General features: G+C 55.9%; 1 protein-coding gene across 2 annotated transcripts in view; it reads left to right on the top strand.

Moving 5' to 3' along the window:
* Positions 1-2142: 2142 nt before the first annotated feature.
* The window catches only part of SFMBT2 (Scm like with four mbt domains 2), a 229429-nt gene continuing 222516 nt past the window's right edge, over positions 2143-9055 (top strand). Inside the window, exon 1 of one of the 2 annotated variants that reach the window (XM_081820544.1) lies at positions 2143-2461. The gene's annotated coding sequence lies outside the window, so the exon portion shown is untranslated. Of the gene's footprint in view, positions 2462-5072; positions 6006-9055 lie in introns of those variants that run through there. The other variant, XM_081820545.1, reaches the window with a different exon arrangement.

Here is a 9055-nt window from a genome sequence, read left to right as displayed (position 1 = left end):
GGGTGCACTCAGCACCCGGGGTCGGAGCCAGGCTGGTTGGAGGAGGGGATCGGCATTCAGGGCCCTTCTGCTGCGGCGCGCTTAGCATTTGGGCAGTCCAGGAGAAGGGCGCGCGGGTTGCGTCTCCAGCGGTGCAAATCCTCTTGGCATGGGATGGTCCCCCGTCTCCTTCGCTCCTTCCCTCCCGTCCAGACTGTGTTGAAGGATCGAGGTGACCTGGGTGAGCGACACCTACTAGCAGAGCCCGGGGGACTGTCTGGAGTCCACATTCTGGATTCCTCCGAACCTCAGGGCGTCCATCTGACTCAATGTGGCGCTGTTTTAGGGCACAGAGGGAGGCCGTACGCGGGTGCGGGTGAAAGGGTTAATGTGCAGGGACTGGGCGCAGTTGGTTTGAGGAGTGACCTGCAGGTGAAGGAGCTAGGGGTTCCAGCATGGTGTCCCCAAGAGGAGGGGACCGGAAAACTGGCGGGGATGCAAACTCGGGCTGTAGTTTGAACTGTGTGAGTCGCCTGACCTCCCTCGGTCTCAGGTGGGGCCTCAAAGAGGTGTGACAGGACCAAGGAAGTCGTTTCAAACCTCTCAAAGCGCTCTCCGAGGTGTAAGGAAATCCCATTTATTTCCCCATACTGGACGAGCGCGGGGCCTCACTGGGGCCAACGCCCGCGCGGCATCTCGGAGTTCCCTGGACCGCTTTCGTGGGGGGACACTCCCTACCTCGTGGCTTGGCGAGAGCCTTTTCTCGACAAGTCCCTCCCGTGGATCTTCTAGACAAGCTCAGTCCCCGCCGTCGGGCAGAGGACCCAACAGGTCAGGACCCCTCTGATCCCGCGCGCCGTCGGACTCTGGACCCCGGACTCCATCCCCAGGTCCCCGCACTGTCCCTGGCCCTTCGGAGCGCCCACCTCTCCTTCGGGGACCTCCCTTGCCAGAGTTCCCCGGGCCTGGAGGACGCACTTGGGGTGGCAGGCCCCGGGAAGGTGGGTGGAGTTTCGAGAGCTCAGGAGGCTCGGGACCGCGCGGTCCTCCTGACCCCCTGAGCCAGAGTAGGGGTACGGCAAGAGGGGTTCGTAGGAAAGAGATGGACACAAAATTGGGAGACTCGGGGAATTGTACACGCTGTGGCAATAGTACAAAACCCCTGACCAAACGTCTCCGTATCTCTAGTTTCCTGGGAACTAAATTGCTGCCCCCCGACCAGCATCTCCTCGCTCCTCAGTACAGAGAGGCCCACCTTTGTAAGTTCTCGGTCTTTCTCACTAGGGCGTCGCCAGCTTTTCCGGACTGGGGACGTTTCGTTCAGACTCTGCCTAGCCATTGCGCCTTAGGCTGGGGATGGTCCTCTCGGTCCTCCCCGCCCCCCCCACGCCCCGGGCAAGGGGCCGGCGTACCCGCGCACGCCGGCGGGTAACCCTGCCCTGCACCCGGCTGCGCTGCCTCCCTTTCGCTCCAACAGTCGCCGAGGGCCACGTTTTTTTTCTCGGGCAGGATTCTTTTCCCGCCCTACAATAGCCGGCCCCGGCCAAGTGCCCTCTTCGGGCGTCCAGGCCCGGGCACTGCCCCAGGAGACGCCGTGGCGACCCTCGTTACCTGCGTGCTGCCGGGGCCCGGCAGATCGCGGCTGCAAGCTCGCCCGAGCAGCCCCAATTTCATTTCCTCCCCCTAGAGGCACGTTTCCCAGAAAAACCTCCCCCCGGCCCCCTCCCGCCTTCCCTACGGGACCAGGAAAAGTCTCAATCTCCATAGAAAAGGTTCCATTTAAGTGCCGGGGGCGGGGGGCGCAGGGGGCGGGGCAGAGGTGGTGGAGAGGATTGAATTTCTCTTCGCTGCTAACCAGCCACCGGCGGATAAAGCGCAAGTTTGTGCGCTTCGTCCACCGAGGGATTGCAAACCCAGAAAACAAAGTGTCCAGTGAGATGCGGAGTTTGCCCAGATTTCCCTGCAGATGGGTTTGCGGAAACGCCTGTGATGTGAACTTTCTGCAGATTGTGTATGGAGGGAGCTGAAGGAAAGGAGGAAGGAGAGCGGGGCGGGGAGGGGGCAGTGTGAGCGTGAAATGTGCCCGTGTGTGTGTGTGTGTGTGTTTGGGGAGGGGGGGTTGTGTGCCCAGGCGCGGGGGCGTCACAGCGGGGCAGAGGAAGGCGTCGGGAGCGTCCCGCAGGCTAATTGGTTTGAGACGTTCCGCGAGCGCTGGAAAAGGTCGTTGAAGGAGTTCGCTGCACACACACAAAATAATAATCTTAAAAAAGAGTGCCGGGCATGCGCACAGAGAGGATGCCATATTGGAATGAGGCTGTAGTGGGAGTCGGAGCACCGGAGCGGGCGCGCAAGGGAGGCGGCGGGCGGGGAGCGAGCGAGGCTGAGCGAGCCGGGGCGAGGCAGAGCGAGCGAGCGAGGCCGGCAGCCCCCCGGCGGCGCCCGAGGCCTGGGTCCACTCCGAGGGGAGGACGAACTTCACCAGGTAGGACGCCGCGCCGGCCGCTGTCCCCGCGCCCAGCCCGCCCGGCGAGCAGACCTCCGGCCCGCAGGTTGAGTGCGCCGGTCAGCTTCTTTTTTCCAGCTTCGGGAAAAAGGGAAGCTCGGGCCAGCCCGGGCGTGGGAGGCTTGAGGAGCGGGTGCCGAGGGAGAGAAGCGAAAGAGAAGAGCTGGAGGGGAGAGCGGCAGCCCTAGAGCAGAGCCCCAAACTCCGCTCTGCGCTCCCGGGTTGTCATTTTTGCTGCTCGCGTCCCCTTCCAACAACCTCGTCCCTCGGCTTTGAAAAGCCCGGCCTTGCGGGAGACCGTCTGTAGTTGCAAAGTGTCCTCCTCCCCGGGTGCGAGCTGTCCCCTCCCGCCGCCCACCTTCCTCATTTGTGCGCTCATTTTAGCGACGCAGCCGCCCTTGCTAACCCCGCGCTCCGCGGTCTCTTCCCTTGTCGGGGTCTCTTTCTTCTTTTTTTGGTGTGTGTGTTGGGGGCGGGGAGGGGGAAAATGGTAGGGTGAGGACTGGAGACCAGCCATCAGGGGTGTTAAAAATCGTTTACACATTCGGAGTCGCCCTCTTGGAAACATTTGCCTGTGCAGCTGAAATTGTCAGTAGTAGTTTCGGAGCGTGCTCCGGCATGGATGATCTTTTTGTTCTTTTTTTTTTTTTCGCTTTAAAGTAATATCCTGTCACTTGGGGCTTTCCTGTTGTCTACTCTCATATGATCTCCTTTCAAAATTGCTAATCTGATCTAGCTTTGGAGTTTATTTTTTAAACATGTGTGTGTGTTGGTAAAAATCCGCCAAAAAAAAAAAAGAAAAGAAAGAAAAAAAGAAAACAACTGTAGGAACTGCTTAGATGTATTTATTGATTTTGGCCCGGGGCGGCGGGAGAGGCTGAACCGGGGACCGGGGACCTGGGGGGTGGGAAGTGCTGGATTCGCGGTGGCCGGACGCACGTCCAGAGCCCGATCCGTACTTGTGTTTTCTTGGAAGCGCTGCAACTGCAGGGAAGGAGTATTTAGAAACCCTGCCAGTTTCAATATGGCGGGCTAAGGTGGTTTTTAAAAACTGAAAATAAAGGTTTTGAGGTGGGAAAAAACCCAACCGGAGTTGCCATGCCTTAGTTTCGACTCTCTTTGGCTACTCCAGGAGCTGTTTTAGCGAATTAAATGGGAAAAAAGAGACAGAATGAGCTGCCCTAGTTTTTTCCGTGTTTCGAGTCTGCGTGTCCAGTCCATTGCTAGGGGGGGAAAGGGGTGCCGCTGGTCCAGACTGGGGCATCCGAGCACAACTGCTGCATGTGTCTTTGGATCGGTGTGCATACTGGTGTGTGCAGTTGTGGGGGGCGGTGTCAAAGAGATACGCCCCGAATGTGTGTGTGCGTCTTGGAACCAGACTCTGCCATGATTTGACGTGACAAACTGCTGACACGTGGTGCAAAATACATGAGGGCAGAGGCAATGATTTATTTCGGCTTTCTTTGAGACAAGCTCTCTGTATGTTGGATTCTGTGCAGGTGAAGCCCGGAGTAGGCGGAGTGCGGAGGTGCTTATTAAAAGGACTAACTGTCTAGGGTATTGGGTGCAGTCGGGCTGCAGACGCCTGTGGGGTTTTGTGTGTGCTGGGGGCACTTCGCACTTGGCGGTGGGGGCCTCGCGGCCGAGGCGTGGGGAGGAGAGTGGTGGGGCAGAAAGGTGTTGGCACGCCGACCTAGGCGGAAAAGTGTGTAGGGTCGAAGCGAGGAGTTGCTTTTGGATTGGAGTTGAGCTCTAGGGAAGGTGGGGGATGGGAGAAGTGGTCTCGGAAGAAAGTGTCCCTAGCTTAGGTCCAGCGCGAGAAGGCTGGATCTGAGTGGGGCGTTCCCCGGCCATGGCAGGCAAGCGGGCGGCGCTGTGGCATTGGGGTTTGAGTGGTGTCCGAGAAAGGCCGGCTTCTGGGGCCTGGAGGGTCTCGGACTGGAGTTTGGGGGCAAAGTCGGAGCCTGTAAGGGGAGTCGGAGGGGAAGCAAGCAAACCCGAGCTCGCTAAGCTAGGAACAGGGATCTCCAACAGGGGTCGCCAGTGGCCAGGACGCAGCTGCCGAGCGGAGGTCGCGCGGGAGGGACCCAGGGGACAGGGGGCCGTGCGGCGGCTGTGCGCGGTCCCCCGGGCCTGGCGAGGGCAGGTTCTGGGGACCTTCTCTGGGCCGGCGAACCTGATGGCGCCTTGGCCAAGTGCGCCAAGACGTGTTTAAATCTCAGGGTTAAAAAGATAGTGTGTTGGCTAGGTCTGTAGTTAGCGCAGTAACGGGGTCTCAGGGCATTTACAGGGGCCTAGAGGGGCGATCCATAGGGTCAGCTCGTCCTTCCCCCTTAGACGCCGCGCTGCCGGAGAGGCCTCTCTCTAGTAGTGTCCCGCGGGTGGGGGCCCAGGGGAGGCGACACTAGGATTGGATACCCCGCGGCAGATTTTCCTTCCCACCTGGGTTGGCGGGGCTGAGAGATCGGCGACACTCCGGCCAAGACAGGGTGGGTCCCCCGGGCAGAGAGCGGGGCGCGTCCCCGGCCCTTGCAGCGTGCGCGGCTAGCGGGTCCTCCCGGGGACAGCTTTCCCGTGGGCTTCGCTGAAGTGGAAACCAGCCTAAAATGGCTCTGTGCTTGTAAACTGCAGTTTCAGCCGGGAACCCCTCCCCTCGTCCTCCTGACGTCGCCGCTGACAAGCGAACAATTCACTCTAACGCCCCGAAACCCGCGATTTTGCACCGAGCTGTGCCGTGGAAGCGAATATACAACCGATTACAAAGAACATTCCTCAGGATTCTCGCAGGGCCCAAGTTTCCCTTTCTTGTAGGAAGGAGCGGGAGGAGGGAGGCGCGGCAGGAGCCCGGCCGACCACCGCCCCGGAACCCGGGCTGGGGCTGGGGTTGCGGGTCGGGGCTGGGGCCCTTTCCGCGTAAAAAACCGAGGGAGGTGCCCCGGGGACGCGGATGGTAGCCGTGCGCAGCGATCGCCACCGCCAGGGGCGCTTGGCCTTGACGGCATCTGTGGTGTACGGAGTGCAAAGAGACGCCGGGAAGCCTGGGAGACCGTTCCCAAACTTCTGGAGACCCGCTTGCAGTTTCGCTTTCGGAATTTTCGGATCTTTGGGTTTCTAGAGTTGGGTGGGATTCCGGGAAGAGCAGGGCTCCAGGCGCTGGTCGTACGGATGCTCGTTCCCCTTTCGGTGCAGTAGTCAGACTTCTCACCACCCCAGCGTCCCCTCCTTTGCGTCCCCGGGTCCCGCGGGCGCGTTCCAGGTCTGGGACTCCCAGCCCCGCGCGCAGCCCCGGCTCCGGAGAGCGTCGGCCCCGCACCGCGTTTTGTCGGCTCCAGCGGCGCGGCCACCGCGGATCCGAGTCTACTGGTGGGAAACCGCTTTCGACCAGGGACGACCCTGCTTGAATCCGCATCCATCGCCGCTGCCGTCCTCTTTCCCTCACCCCTCCACCCTCTCACCGACGCCAAGGGACCTGGGGGACCGATTCGCGTGTCTACACCAAGCAAGTGGATCCAGGGTTCACCAGGTCGGAGAAAACGCGAAAACCGGCTTAAATTCGGCACCGCATTCTGGGGAGGCGGTTGGGGGTGGGGAAGGAGGTTGAGCGGGTACAGAGTGGGAGGGGAGAGGCCTTGGTGGCCAGAAGGAATTGGCCAGGCGCTTCTGTGCGATAGGAGATCTGCTACTTTCTCCCTAGTAAGCATTAAGTTGGCACACACGCTGCTTCCTCCCTTCCATAAATAAATATGTCTCAGATCCTTATTTTAGCTAGGCGCTGGGACCAAGCCACCTGCCTGAAAGGGGTGAGGGGCACACCCACGCACACCAGAAACCTTCCCCTGCCCTACCAAAGTTTGGACTGTGCTAAAGACCCATTCCCCTGGCGGTGTAAACCCCTGCCCAGCGGCAGGGTGATTGATTCAGCAGTCCCTACCCTAGAAAAGAGTCCACCCTGCTTTGATGTGTGTTGTTCTAGAAGTGCTGGCTCTCAGAGAAGAATTTCCCACTAGGGTTCCAGCACCTTGAACTTCCAACAGGCCATCCTGCTGGGACCTGAATTTCACTAATGATGGGAGTCATTGATCTGAGAGAGCTTTTCCTCTTCGTGTTTTCTTGCAGAAACCATAGACCTTTTTTTGTTGTTGTTGTTGTTGTTTTTGTTTTTTTGTTTTGTTTTTTAAACCTTTTTAGGTATAAATCCCTAGGTTCATGATTCTTGCTTAAAAACAAACAAATAAACCAGAATAGGTTCCTGAAGAAAGAGGAGAGCCTGGGTGATCTCAGGATTAGCCTCTCTTCCTAAGACCTTCCTTTGCTGTCCTGGGAGTACTGAAGGTTTATCAAATCCTGTTTCTGCCCACTCTAGCTGAGGTGGCATTGTTCACCTTTCTCCATGTACTGGTGCTCACGAAGGAAGGACTTGCCACCTCTCTGTGTTGGAAACACTGCTCTGAGAAGTAAGTGAATGAGGGTTCCATTTTATTGGTACAGGGTGCTTTGGGGGTTGAAGAACCCCGTGCAATGGAAATGCATAGTTTGCAGGGCCTATACTTAATACCGAAAAGTTTTTGTCAGGGTATCAAAGTAAAAGAGTTCTTCTCTTCCTCCTCCTCCTCCTTGTTGTCCTTCTTCTTAATAGTTTGTACAAAATGGTCTACTGTGGGGATTTGAATGACTTCCAGTTCTAGGGTTCTCAGCTTGGACCTTTGTCTGATAGTATTTCACTATTTGGAACTTTTGGAGTTCACGACGTAACAGTATAGTGGTCATAAAGAAGAGTTCATAAAAGGTTCTTGTCCCAAAATGAAATTAGGATATGTAGTTCAAGGCACATTTTGTGTTTTTTATAAACTGTTCTCATGTCTACATTGCCCCAGTACCGACTTATTGTCCCTATTCTACAAATATGAAAAAAAAAAAAATTAGGGAACTTGTCATAACAAACCAACCTGCGCATTCATTGGTGACCCAGGATCTAACCACCTGATTTTGTAAGGAAGATTCCTGGCAGAGGAGAGGACAGAATCAGGAGGCCTGGGTTCTACTTAGGAGGTATTTCTGTCTAGCCTTGTGACCTTGGACCACTTACGGGATTTTTTTTCTGAGCCTCAACTTCCTTATCTACAAAATAAATGCATCAGACTGGAGTCTCACTCAGATCTCCATGCTTCTATTTGGGGGAAAAAATCAGTGATTCAACACATCTTGGTAGGCGTGCTCAAGTGATTCATCTGTCAGCCCCATGCCTGCTACGTAGAGTGAAAGGAGTACAGGCCATGGTGACTGAGGCTCAACAAGACGTTTGTGAGAGCAGTTGGTGGGTTGTAGTTCCCTCTGCAGGGGTCAAGTGGTGACATTGTCGAGGGAAAGAAGCTGTGTATGTATGGGGGCAGGCATCGTTCACGCCCTGCAAAAGTGAGGTGTGGAGATGGAGGCACACACAGATGGAGCCTTCATATATAATCTTTTAACTTTCTTAAAAAAGATTTCTTTCTTTTTTTTTTTTTTTTAAAGATTTTATTTATTTATTTGACAGAGAGAGACACAGCGGGAGAGGGAACACAAGCAGGGGGAGCGGGAGAGGAAGAAGGAGGCTTCCCGCTGAGCAGGGAGCCTGATGTGGGGCTCGATCCCAGGACCCTGGGATCGTGACCTGAGCCGAAGGCAGATGCTTAACGACTGAGCCACCCAGGCGCCCCAAAAAAGGTTTATTTCTTTGTTTGAGAGAGAGAGAGAGAGAACAAGCGAGAACGAGTAGGAAGGGCAGAAGGAGAGGGAGAGAGAATCTCAAGCATACTCTGTGCTAAGCGGGACTCCATCCCAGGACCCTGAGATCATGACCTCGAGCCAAAACCAAGAGTTGGATGCTTACCCAACTGAGCCACTCAGGTGCCCCAGCCTTCGTGTATAATCTTTGTAATAGCATGGGCTGGGCTAGGTCATTGTGGTTTTGAAAAGAAGTCATAAAGAAGTACCTGATTCAAGTATGCTTTAGGAATTCATAGGACTAGAAGGGACTATTCCACATAGCCCTCTATACCCCACCATTGCAGACAGGGTGAGTGCTGGGACCTCATTCTGCTAGTATTTATAGTGTGGGTGGGTGACTGTGGCCTCCTGGTAGCCTGGGGAGTAAAAGAACTAGATCTGATGTTGCATTTACCATTCCTGCTCTTCATTTTATTTTATTTTTTTAATTTTATTTTTTTGAGGTTTTATTTTATTTATTTGTCAGAGAGAGAGCACAACCAGGGGGAGTAGCAGAGGGAGAGGGAGAAGCAGGCTTCCCACTGAGCAAGGAGCCGCATGCGGCACTTGATCCCAGGACCCTGGGATCATGACCTGAGCTGACTGAGCCACCCAGGTGTCCCCATTCCTGCTCTTTAGGTTGAGCCACTAGGCAGTACAGTTGACCCTTGAACAACATAGGGGTTAGGGGCAACAACTCCCCCCACCGCCCCCAGCTGAAAATTCTTGTGTCGCTTGACTTCCCAAAAGCTTAACTACTAAGAGCCTGCTGTTGACCAGAAGCCTTACCAATACTGTGAACAGTTGATTCATACAGATTTTATATTT

This window comes from Leptonychotes weddellii, chromosome 5 (assembly GCF_054177405.1).
Source record: "Leptonychotes weddellii isolate Sample4059 chromosome 5, ASM5417740v2, whole genome shotgun sequence".
Classification (NCBI taxonomy): domain Eukaryota; kingdom Metazoa; phylum Chordata; class Mammalia; order Carnivora; family Phocidae; genus Leptonychotes; species Leptonychotes weddellii.
The sequence above is the reverse complement of the archived record's forward strand: the minus strand, read 5'-3'. Positions and strand labels throughout refer to the sequence as shown.